This window comes from Ambystoma mexicanum, chromosome 7p (assembly GCF_040938575.1).
Source record: "Ambystoma mexicanum isolate Mex_15411 chromosome 7p, UKY_AmexF1_1, whole genome shotgun sequence".
Lineage (NCBI taxonomy): Eukaryota > Metazoa > Chordata > Amphibia > Caudata > Ambystomatidae > Ambystoma > Ambystoma mexicanum.
In genome coordinates, this window is record NC_090939.1 from 606108846 (window position 1) to 606124205 (window position 15360).

Sequence of the window (15360 nt, forward strand, 5' to 3'; positions counted from 1 at the left end):
TCCTGACATTATCAGATAATTGACACCTTTGCACTGACACCACTTCGCAGGTACAAGAAAGCCCCACTGTGTTTAGAGCACATCTCCGGCGAAGGCACAATATTCCACCTACGGACCTAGTCTCTGGCTTACAAAACGTGGCGCTGAAAGGCCACACCTGTGGCAGATGTGCACTGTAAAACTAGCAATGAACTGCACTACTGGTTTACCACCGTCATAGTATTTAATCACAAAATAAGTCTTCCAATAAATTGTACCCAATGGATTCCAACTACCGCAGCAGAAGTGCCTGTTCCAGTGACTGCGAGACAAGCTCTGTAAGAACTCCTATAAAAACTCCAAGATCACAAGTCTGTAAAGCCGATTAAATTCTCAGAATGGTTGAGCCCAATGTTGATATTTAAGAAGCACAAGTGAAACATCACCTGTGTGTTGACTTAAGAAGCTGCCACCTATAAGCCGTGTGAAAAGATGGGGAGTTAGCAGTGAAGGATAAGGGGGAAAGGGATATAGGTTCAACGATCCTAGATAAAACACGGGTGAAGATGTGGGAACAGGTTAAAAAGATGTCCCGAAACGCGAGCTTCCAACTGAATCATTGTAATTACTTATATATGGTGTATATGACGCCAGAGAAATTACACATGATAAACCCTTGTGTGAATGCCCGCGCTCTAAGGCGGGCAATGCAGGCTTCTGGCACATGGTCTTGGACTGGCCAGTGATCACCAGGTTCTGGGAAGAGGTGGTGGGATGCTTTATTACACTATTGTGAAGCAATTATGAACGCAGTCACACTGTCTGCCTGAGGGGACTTCTGCCAGGGGAAAAAGAGTCCTAAAGAGTCCTAAAGTGCAGGGAGAAAGGGGCGGGTGGTCCATCGCTGAGGCAACAGCTCCAGGATGTGCACTGATTGGGCTTAGCAGAAGTAGAATACTTGAGAAAATGGAGACGCTGAGGGAGAACGTGATATGGAAGTGGATTGGGGACAACTGTTGAATGAACTGGCTTCCACCCTGGATTTGAAGCCCACATGTACTGGTTGATAATGATTTTGTGGGGACAGAAATGTTGGGTGGATGTAAAGTAGAAGTGTGGGTTTCTCCGAGGTGGTGGGAGGGGCTACTGAGATGTGGTATGTTTCAGGAATGGCACTGAGAGAGTGCGCAACGGGAGTGGTGTACAAATGTGTATTGTTCTTGGAAGTGGGGCTGGGGCTCCAGGCCTTACCAGAATGATATGAAGGTTTATATTGTCCATTCATGGTGTGTTTTCATTTCATGACGACTCAAAAAGAAATTAAAAAAGCCTCCACAAAGCAATAATCAAACAATTATCCATTACCCAGCATCTCCATACTAGTCCTGATGCTCAGAGATACCAGCATCTTTACCACATTAAATATAGCAGACGACTACCATCAGATAACCACAGATACACAAGGATGCCATTTGGACTGTCATCTGTAGCATCAGTTTTGCAACAACTGATGTAATCCCTGCTAAAGGATGTAAACCAAGTTGGATATTTTCAAGAGGATATTCTGATTTATTGTGAAAGATGTCCCTCTAGAGAGTACTCCAGAGGCTTTAAGCAGGAGGCATTGGAAATTGAAAAGATAAATGTCTTTCGCGAAGTTGGTCGAAAACTTGGGATACATGCACATTATCAGCAGAAGGCATAACACTCAAGGCCAATCTGTTGACTGCTATAGTTGAGGCTCACACACTTGCATTGTGTGGTTTGCCTTCCAACAAGATCGTTTTGAAGTCATGAACTCTCACATCTTTGGTGTGTCTTGCCTTAAGACCTTTGATGCAAAGCTTGAGACATGCATTACATGGTGGAGAGAGTGTTCCGGTGCGGCAGGAGCAGTCACAGCCAGTCTGTTGTTACTCTCTATTGCAAAGGAGGTGCCCTACCTACTAATACTTATCAGAGACGAGGGTGGTACGGCATGCCTTATTTTATTAGACCTGTCGGCCGCCTTCAATACTATTGATCATGAGATTATGGTATCCAGAATGAAGGAAACGGGGATCTCTGGGGCGGTCTTAGACGGGTTTCAGGAGTTTCTGGTTTCTCGTTCTCAAATAGTTTCACTTTCACCCTACCGTTCGTCCTCAGTGGTGGTTACTTGCGGGGTACCTCAGGGGTCAGCACTGTCTCCTTTGCTTTTTAACCTTTATATCCGTCGTCTATTGGCTCTCATCTGCCTATTTGGCTTTAGGATGTTCTCCTATGCGGATGATACCCAAATCTTGCTCAGGCTGCATCCTGATCAGCCAGAAATTGCGGAAAGCCTTAGAAATAGTTTGGAAGCTATCCGGGTATGGATGGAGGTAAAGTGGCTTAAATTAAACAGCGGGAAAACCAAGATATTGATTATTGGCCCACCAGAGGTAGCTGGGGACTGGACCTCAGCGTTCTGGCCAGATTCATTGAGTGCATTCCCTGAGCCAGTAAAAATGGTGCGAAACTTAGGCATCAAAATATCAGAGTCCTTGTCTCTGGAGGCCCAAGTGAATGCAGTATGTAGCCAGGGTTTCCCCAAACTCAAGCAATTAAAAAAAGTTCTTCCCCTTGTACGTCAGAAGTTTCATGCTCAGATTGTGACAGCAGGTATCAATGGTAGCATTGATTATTGCAATGCGATCTGTTTGACTCAGCCATCTTATCTCCTCCATCGCTTGCAAGTGCGGCGAAACTTGTCCCTTTTGGAAGATGAGTAACCAAGGCGTGGCAATCATTACACTGGTTGCCTATTGAAGCAAGGGTCAAGTTCAAGTCATTGTGCATGATTCATCGTGCCCGAAATGACAAAGGGTGCCTAGCCATTCAAGAGGAACTTCATAGTTATAATCCTAGTCTTGTGTGTGCCTTGATACAAAAGTGAACGGCTGGGTGGAAGAGCCTTCTCTGTGGCTGGGCGCAGGCTATGGAATTCTCTGCCCGTGCATTTAAGAAATAATGATGCCTTTGCATCATTCAGGAAGGAGCTCAAGACCTTTCTTTTTACATGGGGGGGGGTTCCCTTCATTCCCTTCATTCTGGTATCTCTGTACTACTCGTTCCCTCAGTGTAAGCGTCATAATGCCTTTGGCGAAAGCACGCTCTAGAAGAAACAAATTGATTGATTGATTGATTAAGTCTGTTGTTACTCTCTATTGTGAAGGAGGTGCCCTACCTACTAATACTCCGACTCCAAGCAGAGCATGGTGGAGTGTGGAGAGAGTGTTTCCGGTGCAGCAGGAGTTGTCACAGAGTTTTCCTGCAGCCAGTGTGTTGTTACTCTCTGTTGCAAAGGAGGTACCCTACCTACTAATACTCTGACTCCAAGCAGGAGTGTGGAGAGAGTGTGCCGCTGTTCTGCGGCTCTGAGGACCTGAAGAACGATCAAACAGCACTGAATTCTACCGCAAGTAGCAGAACTCTCTGGTAGGTGCACACATTTTACACTCTGTCCCGCTATCTGCGGAGCGGCAACGCATGCCTACTGACTGTTTAGGCGTGGCTTGGCGAATACAGCCTTCAGCTGCATGTGTTTGGTTGATCGCACTGAAGCGCTGTAAGCTTGTGAAGACTGACCTTACTACACGCAATTGTCTTTCTAACTCCACAATGAAGTGGAGACGGCAGGGCTTTAGCCCTTTGATCCACTGAGGCTTTGCGAGTTGAATATCAGCTGCCTTAACATGAAAGGCAAAACGAAATTATACAATTTAAGAATCCTACAATGCACTCCATTGGATGAGGAAATGGTAGCGACTCGGATTCAAAACACTGGCACAGCCAGCAACTCTGACCAAGCTAAAATTACCTAGTTTTTACCTCAACAAGCGAAATTGTATGGTCAAGCTGCTTCGTCTAACAGTGCTAATATGGATACAGCGATGATGGGGGTTGATGAAATGAGTAGGAGCGAACAAGAAATATTGGGGGCGGTGCTAACGCAACTAGAATATGAGGCCAGTAATTCTTTGACTGAAGTATCTCTGAGTCTGGAAAATGAAATTAGGGCAGTTGAAAGTGTGTATGAGCAACTCAGCGTCTCCCCAGGCCTCTTTACGACCCAAGAAGATGAGGCAATTTGTAATCCCTGACACATTTGTGGCGACAGATTGCCTAGATGACGTGTCTTATGGCAAATGATCGATCCTCGCTGCCATTTCAGGGAGATGATTCAAGTTGTTGCGATACTTCTGAGGCTGGTATGAGATCGCTGGCTGGTCTGAAAATTGTCTTCCAATCATGCATTAGGTTGTATGACACAGTTGCACTTGAAGGGAAAACTAATACTAACGGCCTTAAGGACGTCAAAAATCTTCTTTTGAATAGAGCCCACCCCTTGACTCACTCCAAACATACAGGGGCTATTGCCCTGGTGTGTCTATTAACAGGCGATTCATGTGTTAAAAGTCCTGAGGCTGTACAGGAGGAAATAAGATGCCCCTCAATTATCGATTCCCAGGAGGATTCTATCAATTTTGAGGTGAATTGTCCCTCAAAAAGTGGGCTCAATAAAAACATCATCAAAAAATGGACAAATATAAAAAATTGGCCTAAAGTTTCGAACAGAGGGTCACGTAAGTTCCTTAGGAATATTTGGTTGTCGGTTAGAGAAAGAAGGAAAAATGCTGGTGAAAATAATAAACTGTGATATCCGAAGATCATGCAAGAACTCTACAGATTCCATCATTGCGATTATTCATGATGAAGTCACGGGAAGTGGCCCACCACTAATTCCATGCATCAGTCGAATAACCCAATCTGATGATAATGGCATCAAATCAAGGAGAGGGTTAAAAAAGATAATTGCTGGAAAACTTAGATCTTCCTCGGTAGCTCCAGTGTCATCAGGGACACTGGGAGGCATCTCTAGCAGAATGTCAACTGACAGTTGAGCTTTGAGCGATCTACCTTCTGGACAAGTTCTGTCTGGAGTTAGCATTCCAACCAAACATGTGTCTGAAGGGGCACTGAATGATGACATCAATGCTGAATAGGAAGGAAACTTGTGGGAATGGCATGGTGGGAGGGACGGGAATAAAATAGGGACTTTGCAAGGACAGCTTTCAGCAGAAGATAGAAATCCATCCAATTACCTTCAAATCTGTCTTTGGCGAGGACAAGGACATTCCGTTAAATAGGCATCAAGTATTGGCTCTGTTATCTTCATACTCCTACGTTCTGTCCCCTTTCCTCCATACTTATGGGACATTCCTCCGTCCTGTGGGACGGGACCGGAGCACTTTGAATAAGCATCAAAATTTTGCAATATTTTTGTCCTTCCTCTCTTTCTGCACAGCACGCAGCCGTAACCCCGCCCATCTCGGCTCCGCCCTGTGCATCGGCATCAGTCCTTTTCTCCGCTCGAGTGGACGCACTTGCAACTGCGGAAGAATTTCTTCCTTTTTTCCTCCTCTCGGGCTCTCGCTGGCGATCGTGTAATAGTCTGTCTATGTTGTTTAAACTAGACTGTCCAGATTGTTCCTCGTGTCATCGACGCTTCGCGAGGGCGGATCACCATCCTCTTTGCTTAGAGTGTTTGGGTCCGGATCACCGTTGGGGCTCCTGTTTTTACTGTGATTCCCTTTCGGTCCGGGCACTTCAACGTCGGTTAGAGCGGTGGGAGGAGGTGTTTCGACATACTCCTCCTTCGCATTTTCAATCTTTCATCGACGAAAAGAAGAAACGCCCGGTAAGTTCTTTACTTTTCAGAGCACCCCGGCTGGGAGACACTTTCCCGGGTTCTTCCCGGGCCGGGAGGAGCGTTGACCGCTCTGTCACTGGCGCTTGCCCCGAGGTGCCTTCTGGGCCTAATAATAGTACCAGAGTTTTCTCCAAGGGGCTCCGTAAGGGGCCTGGTGACACCGGATCGCAATCCGAGGTCCCTCCTGTGGGGGCTGCTTGTAGACCTGTCTCTACTGAGTCGTGGAGTACCGGAGCTCGCTCTGAGGCCTTTTTGTCGGCTTCCCTCAAAAGTACCGGAGTGCGCCCCGAGGCCTTGGTTGGGCTTGGTGTTACCGAACGTATGTTCGAGGCCTGCGCTGGAAAGGCTGCGACCGGACTTGGGTCCGAGGTCCCTCGTATATTGGCTAAGGAAACCAACATTTCTGAGAGGCCTGAGAAGGCCTTATCAGTGAAAGCTGTTTCTCACCATTCTGCTCTTGTGGCGACGCCAGATCTGTTGAGGGGGCAAGGAGTGGAAGTTCCTCCTTCACCGGCAGTGCCAAGGTCCTTCCTGTGAAGGCTAGTTTGGCTATTGGTATGTCACAGAAACACTCCAGGCCACATAGAACCTGCTCAGCCAAGGTTCCTTGTGTAAAGGCTAAAATGAAGACCCCTGATACACCGATGGGGGCCCCTGCCTCACTTCCTCACGTGCCGCAGTTCCCCTCAGGTGACGGCAAAATGGCAGTCGTTCCCACCACTACCACAGCAGCCATTTTGGGTGCTACTCCCACAACTACGCCATCAGCCTCAGGTGTGGGGAGCGGTTCTGTAAGTGAACATAAGGTTCCTTGTGCACATCAGTTTCGTCCAGTTTATGACTGGAACGCTCGGATGCCCCTTCGGCACAACATCTCGCTGCCGGTGGGTTCGGCACCCTTGATTTTTGTGGACACTTCTGTGGATGGGCCTGTTTGGCAACCCTCCCCTCTGCGTCCCTGGAATTATCCTCCTCATGAGAGGCCTCCTCCGGCAGCTCCAAAGCCGTCTCCGGAGGACGCCTTTTTCGGCAAATTTCATACGCTCGTGCATTCCGACCCCATGAGGGAGTATTTCAAGGGTCTCTTTAGGGAGATATGCCTGCCTGCACCTGCGGCTCCACCCGTGCCTCCGGTGGTACTGCCGGTGCCGCCTTTGCCTACGGTGCCTCCCCCTACCCTTCCGCCCTTGCGTCCATTGTCCCTGGTGGACAAGGCAGTGCCCGACGTAGTTCAGCAAGACCCTGACCTGTCGGATGATGCGCAGGGCGATCAGGACAGCGAAGACCAGCCCCACTCTATTAGAGCTTTTCACGACCGGGTGCTGGACATGATGTGTCTATTGGATATTCCAGTGCCCGAGGCACCAGCCCCACAGGAGGGTGTGCTTTTGGGGGGCGTTCACCTCATCTCCTTCGGAGTGTAGCGGCCTGTTCTTGCAGAAGGACATTTTAGCCGAGGTCCGTAGAGTCTGGGAGAAGCCACAGTCTGGACTTTTCGTCAATAAGAAAATTGACGCGCACTACAGGTTGCATTCTTCGGAAGAGGTGGCCCTAGCATCTTGTCCTCCCCCCCCCCTCCTCCACGGTGGTGGCTGCGGCCACTTTACAGTCCAGGCCTGCAGCATCCTCTTCTACGATGGCTACTCAGGTCCTGGGGAAGGAGGACAAGCTCCTCGACTCCCTTGGGAGGATGATTTTTGCTAACTCGGCCCTGCAGCACTGGCAGGCCAATGCAGAACTAGTGTTAGCGGGGGCGAACATGAAAATGTGGAAAGGTCTGTCAGAGTTCGAGGAATTAATTCCGGTCGAGAAGCTGGAGGACTTCAAGGCGAGATTGTCCGATGCCAGGGTCTTGGCCCAGGATCTGCTGGAGGTCGCGGCTCATCACGTCGACACTTCGGCTCGGGGCCTTATGCTGGGAGTTGATACCTCTCGACAGGCTTGGTTGCACACCACCAAGTTCTCAAAGGAGGTGCAGGACAAAGTGTTGGACCTGCTGTTTGACGGTAAGGAGCTTTTCCATTCCTCAACGGATGTGGAGCTGACCAAAACAAAGCACAGCACCCAGACAGCTAAGTCTTTGTCTGTCCTGGTTAAAACAACTTTAAGAACCCAGAGCCCGTTATCGCAAAGCCGGCCCGCCTCTGGTTTCAGAAGGTTTCTAGATTGGAAATCCCGCAGAGTAGATACCCCTTTGGGTAATTCCCGCTTGAGGCAGCAGCAGACTTGTTTTTTCTCCCGCTCCTCCGCCTCCTCCTCAGGTTCAGGTTGTAACGCCACCGAAAAACCTGCCAAATGAGGGTTCTCCGCGCTCGCAGGGGACCCCGCTGGGAGGACTCCTTGCATCTCATTGGGAGGCGTGGCAGACCATCACCGAGGACAGGTGGGTTTTGTCAGTCGCTCGGGTGGGCTTCGGCTTACCCTTACCCCCTGCCCCACCCTACAACCCTCCTTTCCAGCAGTCGGGATCATCCTCCCTAAAAGCCGAGGTTCAGAATCTGCTGGACCTCAGGGCTGTGGAACCCGTTCCCCTTGGGGAACGAGGGCAGGGCTTCTACTCCCGGCTGTTTACGGTGCCCAAACCCAACCAGGCTGGCCTGCGCAACATCCTAGACCTTTCCCAGTTCAATCTTTTCCTACCCCAAGAGAAATTCAAGATGATCACGCCCTGCCAAATATGGTCCTCCTTGCAAATGGGCGACTGGCTCAGCGTGGTGGACCTTCAGGATGCGTACATGCATATTCTGATCTGGAATCCACACAGGAGATATCTCTGTTTCTCTGTGGGAGAGGAGCACTTCCAGTTTCGAGTGCTTCCTTTTGGCCTCAACTTGGCGCCGCGTGTCTTCACGAAGATGATGTCGGTGATTGCGGGCTATCTTCGTCTGCAGGGTATCCATGTGTATCCGTATTTCAACGACTTGCTCTTACACAGCCCTTGCCCATTGAAAGCCGCGTGCAATCTTCATTCTCTCCTTCAGCTCCTGTTCCATCTTGGGCTGTCGGTGAACTGGCGGAAATCTTCCAAGGTCTCGCAGGACTTGATTTTCCTAGGTTTTCGCTGGAACACGATTGACTGCAGAGTGTACCTGAGCGGGGACAGAATGGCGGATCTGTTAGCCACGTGTCAGATGTTTGCGCAGTCGGAGAGCATGTCCGCCTGCTGGTCCCAGAGGCTTCTGGACCTCATGGCCTCGTGCGTGTTGGCTCTTCCTCTTGCTCGTCTCAAGATGAGGCAGACTCAGATGGCTCTTCGGAGTTCTTGGCATCAGGCTGTGGATCCGGACTCCAAGTTGATAATGATTCCGGCTTCCATGAGAGCGGACCTGGAGTGGTGGTCATCTCTCAGCAACCTGTCGGTGGGGGTGGGTTTTCAGGACCCAGCCCCTATGGTAATGGTCACGATGGACTCCTCCCTTCTAGAGTGGTGTGCGACGTTGGATCTTCTTCAGGTCTCGGATCTTTGGTCACCTCAGGACAGGCTCCTCCACATAAATCATCTGGAGCTTCTGGCGATCTTCCTAGCGCTCAAGGCGTTCAGACCGATCATGCCCAACAAAGTGGTCAGTATCCGCACGGACAATGTGGTGTCAATGTATTACATCAACAAGCAGGAGGGCACCAAGTCTCCCCTTCTCGTGGACCTGTCCATCCAGATTTGGGAGTGGGCGGTTCTTCATGGTGTCTGGCTAGTTGCAGAACACATTCCGGGCCAGCTGAATGTCACGCAGATGCCCTCAGTCAGCGGACAATGGTCAGCTACAAGTGGGAATTGAAGGCAGATATCCTCTCATGGATTTTCCTGCGTTGGGGCACTCCGGAAGTGGACCTCTTCGCGACAGCAGCAACCAAGAAGCTTCCTCTGTACGCCTCCAGAAAGGGGCTGGGAGCCTCCTTCCTGGGGGATGCTCTCGAGATTCCATGGCACAACATGAGGGCTTATGCTTTCCCGCCTCTGCCTCTGATTCATCGGGCGATTTGCAAGCTGAAGAACACGGTGAACTGTTCTCTTCTGCTCATAGCCCTGTGGTGGCCGGCCAGGTTTTGGTTCTCAGAACTTCAACACCTGTGGGTGTATACACCGATAAGGTTACCGGTGTGCCCCGATCTTCTTCACCAGGGGGCACCCCTCCCCACAATCGTTCAGCTTGGCGGCATGGTGCCTGAGTTCAGGTCCTTAGAACATCTCAATCTGTCTGCGGATAACATGTGCATTATTCAGGTAGCCAGGAAACCCTCGACTAGGTCTCAGTACAGAAGCAAATGGCTCAGGTTCTGTCATTGGTGTTTAAACAAACAACTGGACCGAAGGGCGGCTAAAATTGACACTGTGCTGTCCTTTGTATCCCACCTAGCAGAGTCGGGAATTCACGTTCTTTCATGCAGAACTTCTCTTTCGGCGGTATCTGCCTACCTATCTACGGACCAATGCTCTTACTCTCTGTCTAATCCAGTGGTTAAGAGACATTTTGCAGGTTTGACATGCCTTTATCCCCCGGTTCGTAATCTGCACCCGTCGTGGGATCTAAATGTGGTCCTTAGGCGTTGTGCCATAGACCATTCGAACCAATGGCCACGGTGGACCATAAACACCTGTCCTGGAAGGTGTCTTTTTTGGTTGCCGTTACTTCTGCAAGGCGTGTGAGTGAGCTCCAGGCTTTGTCGGTAGAGCATCCCTTCTTGGTTTGTCACAAGGATAAGGTGGTACTACGGACAAACCCTTCCTTCCTGCCGAAGGTGGTCTCTGATTTCCATCTAAACCAGTCAATCTTCCTGCCGGTCTTTTTTACGAACCCTGCTTCAGAAGCGGAAAGGGTTCTGCACTGTTTGGATGTTAGAAGGGCTCTTAAATTCTATCTGGACAGAACATCCGAATTTAGGAGCTCTTCTCACCTGTTGGTAACCTTTGGTAATCCACAAGGTAAACAGGCCTCTAAGGCGACTATCTCCAGATGGATTGCTGCCTGTATTACGGAGTCTTACACTGTCCAAGGTCTGCAGCCTCCTAAAGGTATTCATGCACACCTGGTGCGGGGCAAGGCAGCTGAAGTTGCCTTTCAGAAATATGTCCCCTGGGAGACCATCGCAAAGGCGGCTACTTGCCTTTTGTAAACATTATTGTCTAGACCTGAGCTCCAGATCTGATGCTCAGTTTGGCCAGGCTGTGCTGAAGAACCTTTTTCAGTAGGTTTTTTTTCCATCCTCCCGTAGTTCCTGTAAGGAGTGCTTGGGAATCTCCTATAAGTTTGGAGGAAAGGAGACGGGACGTAGGAGTATAACCAGGCTACTCACCGTAGTGACCACCTTACTCCTAGTCCATAGTCCCCTTTCCTCCATACGCCTGCCCGCCGTCCCCTCTAATAAGGTTCCTCTGTTATTGCTTAATGGTCTCTGACCTGGCGATAGAAAAGGACTGATGGGCGATGCGCGGGGCGGAGCCGAGATGGGCGGGGTTACGGTCACGTGCTGTGGAAGGAATAGAGGAAGGACTAAAAATGTTGCAAAATTTTGATGCTTTTTCAAAGTGCTCCGGTCCCGTCCCACAGGTTGGAGGAATGTCCCATAAGTATGGAGGAAAGGGGACTATGGACTAGGAGTAGGTGGTCACTACGGTGAGTAACCTGGTTTATTCCTGCCCTTAAAGCTATTTCTTCTATGGATATATAATGTGTGCTTTTATTTGATCGCTCACGTTTAATTGAAAATATGGTGAGTGAGTGCCAGAAATAAATATTATTGAAAGGGTATGAGAGCTATTATGCAACACTTACAATGGACATCTGTACAACTGTAAAGAGAAAAATCAAGTCAACCTTACCGTGAAATGCTTTTTTTGAAGGTGATCAATGGAGGCAGGTTGCTCATGAATTTGACTCGTCAAGCTGGGGTTGGCTTAATACCTCACTCCCAGTGGCGACGAGAACCCAACCTGGCTTCCAATAGGATGGAGTTTAGAATTTTGAGCTGAAGTTCTCAAGGTCACAATTCTTTTTTTGAACTCTGACATTGATGAAAGGCTTTTAGGTGCTGATATTCTTATCGAAGAAACCTGGTTAAGAACTACTCCCAGCTTTGATGGGTGCATGATTAGTTGTAAAAGTGTGAAGAAACGTTTAAAAGAGGGACCTGTGGGAGGTCTATTAACTGCTGTCAAAATTAAGAGATTGCATACTATTCATGATGTCAAAACTTGCTTGGATGGGCTATTGATAACACAGTTTACTGACTTGGTTGATGGCCAGCTGGCCTATGTCCTTCTAATTAACATCTACTATAACAAACTCACGAGTGTTAGGGAGAAAGTTTTGAACAAGGTTGAAAATGTCTTGTTTGAATGGCATAATGCGAATCCGGGGAGCTTGATTGTAGTAGGAGGAGATTTTTATTATAAATGCACTGTGATCCCAGGAGAGCGGGAGGATGTGGACACAACTGAGGTTTCGGTAGACATTGTGCCTTCATCTAGAGGGGCCAGCAACGGGAGAAAGTGGTCGCAATTTTTGTCCTGACGGGGTTTTAGTTAAACCAACCGGATGGGTGACGCAAAGTTAGAAGAGGAGTCTGCAAATTTAACTCAATTGGCTTTTAATAACCATACAAATTGCACCGGACGAATGGCATTTGTCTTTCCTAAAATCAACACACACAAAAAACCCAGAGAGGATAGTTTCTTCTAATAGTGTTTTGAAAATGTTGAAAAGTGTGCATGGTTTAAACTCCAACAATCAATAACCATGTTTTCTCTGGAACATGCAGTACCAAAATGTGACATTTCAGCTTTAGATGTTTGATAATTTTCATCAACTTATCTCGTGGAGTGGTGAAGTGCCCAGTCTGGGGACCTGCCAGACCACGGTTTGAATCCTGAGGATGGCATAAAATCACAATTTTAAAAATGACAGGAAATGTTTGCTCATTTTACACACGGCCTCTAAAATACCAAGGGGGATGACATCCACTCCGTCCACCCATGTGTTCACTCGACTTAAGACCTGCATGCATGTTAATCAAGAGTTACTAATGAATATTGTCAAGAAAGACACCCGTTCTATATGGAGGACATTAAGCAAAAAGAGTGTGATGCAAACTCCCACCCAATCTTGTAGTGTATCCGAAGAGGCATGGGTGAATTTCTTACAGAATATGTTTAGTGGGACACGTGAAATGGGCAGCTCTCTGGTATCCACCATAGGGAAAGCAACAGTGTTCGTATGTCAATTTGATAAAGAGGACATTGAATTTGTGATTAATAATCTAAATAACTGCCATTCTAGTGGTCCGGATGGGGTAACAAATAAGATCTTTCAAATAAATTCCTCCCTCTGGGCTGATATACTGTGTCATTTATTTGAACAAATAGACTGGAGTGGAAAATATCCTTCGTCATGGTCAAAATCTATATGAGTTCCTATCCATAAAAAAGGAGAGGGGGGTTTACCTATGAGTTATAATCCCATTTCCCTTTTAAATACTTCTTCCAAGATGTTTGCCACTATTGTGTTGAGAGAATTAAGAAACTGGGCTGAGTCAACGCATTGGTTCCATCCCCTTCAAACAGGTTTTCGGAGGGGGATTGGCACTGTGCCCGAGTAGCTTGGTGTTGAATGCATGTGTATCCGAGGTCAGAGGCTGTTTACCTAGAACTTTGTATGCGGCGGGATTAGATTTATCCCCAGCCTTTGATAATGTGGATCTTTCCTTGCTCTGGAAGAAGTTAGTGAGGTGGGGTATTGATTCTATGAAGGTCAGGCTTAACATCAAAGGTGAACTTTCTAGTGACATTGAGGTAAGGAAGGGTGTTCGCCAAGGGTGTGTTTTAGCCCTGACTCTCTTTAATCTGTACTTATTTATGGGAGGAATTGCGGCCTTGGGATGGCTATGCTCCACATCGGTTGGATCTCAAGTTAGGCTGTATTGCCTATGCAGACCATTCTATTCTTCTGGATTATACTCCGGCAGGTCTGCAACGGATTTCGACAGGAGTAACTAATTATCGGACACGGAATCCGCTAACAATGAATCCTGCTAAATCGTAAGTAATGATTTGTAGCAGGGCGAAGAAACAGAAAAGCTATGTATGGAAGATTAATAGCGTCGTAATTGAGAAGGTCGACTGCATCCGATATCTTGGTTTTTGCATTTCCTGTAAACAATAACGAGAAAGACCGGAAAGTAAACTGGAAAAAAAGATAGGTGTATGCCTTTCTCTATTAAAAACTGTTAAAAGTAGACTCTGTGCATACTCACTCTTACCTCTGATTGAGTTCTATAGATTAAAGATTACTGAAATCGTTTTATATGGTTGCAAATGAATGAACTTTAGTAATACGAAATGTATCGATACATTAGAAGGTAGGATTTTGAAACAAGCACTAGGGTGGCCAATCTCCGTTCCGGTAAGTGTGATCAAACTAGAACTTGGGTTGGCTTCCTGGTTGTCACAGTTTATGAAACGGTGTCTCTCTCTCTTCCTTAAAATGTCAAGAGCCGAGAAACCACATATTGACTTTTACTTAAATGCTCTAATAGTAAAAGAATGTAATCCTTTTTTATATAAATTTCAGAAAAGATGTGAGCAGTTTATGAATCTTTTAGGAGCAGATGGTTCTGTATCTGATGCGATGCTTAAAGAGAAAGTGAAAAGGTGGGATAGAATAGCTGACATACAGGACCTAGGAAAGAGGAAGGGTCTGCAACGTTTCTTCAAGATCAATATGTAATAGCCACCTTGTCAGATGTGTGCAAGGGAAGCCACACTACAGTAAAGGAAGATTATTCTAAGGCAGTCATTGAAGTAGACACTGCCCCTGAAAGAGTGGGACGCTACATTGTAAATGGTTGGCCAGGTGAAAGGTTACTGCTGTTCGTGTTACAGCCAAATCAACAAATGGCCCCAGAACTTTGTTTCCAATTGCATGCTCTTCCGGGGAGTAAAGGCAATCCCACCTTCACAAGTAAGGCAAATGGCGATAGAGCAGGCCCCTTAAGGGAATTTATATGCAACATTGATGAAAAGATGCATTTGTGAAGCATATTGATGGCCACAGATGTATACGGAAGTGAACAATGCTGTAGAACACTGCCATGAATGCAACAACAGTGAAAGCGGCTCAAGCTACCTCAAGTGCTCCTCCCAAAACATAGACACGCCAAACAAACTCTAGGAAAAGGTTGTGCATTAGAGAATATGGAACACAATTACAAGTATGATATAGTGGTGGTGGAGTACTTATCCAAATTAATTGAACTACACTTTACCCAACATCGTCACGGCTACCATCATAAAGACACTTAAGAGAATCTCTGAAAGCAAAGATTTGGGAAAACAGTTACAGACAACTGGGTTCACTTGGTGTCTGGGGCAATGAAGAACTTTCTGGAGAGAAACACCATTTTGCAAAACAAAGCAACTCTTTCACCCTCAGGTGAATTGCCAGGTGGAAAGGGTAAATTGCTAATTGCTAGCTGTGGCTCCATGCAGACACCTACATGCTGCTGTCATGGCAACCGTGGTGGCCCACAGAATCAAGCTGAGCACCATCGCTGGAGTGTCCTCATTCCAGGCTAGGCAGGGCCACAGAGCATTTTTAACTTTAATACCATCCTGGATTCCTGACAAAAGATTGTACACTAAGGCACCCATCAAG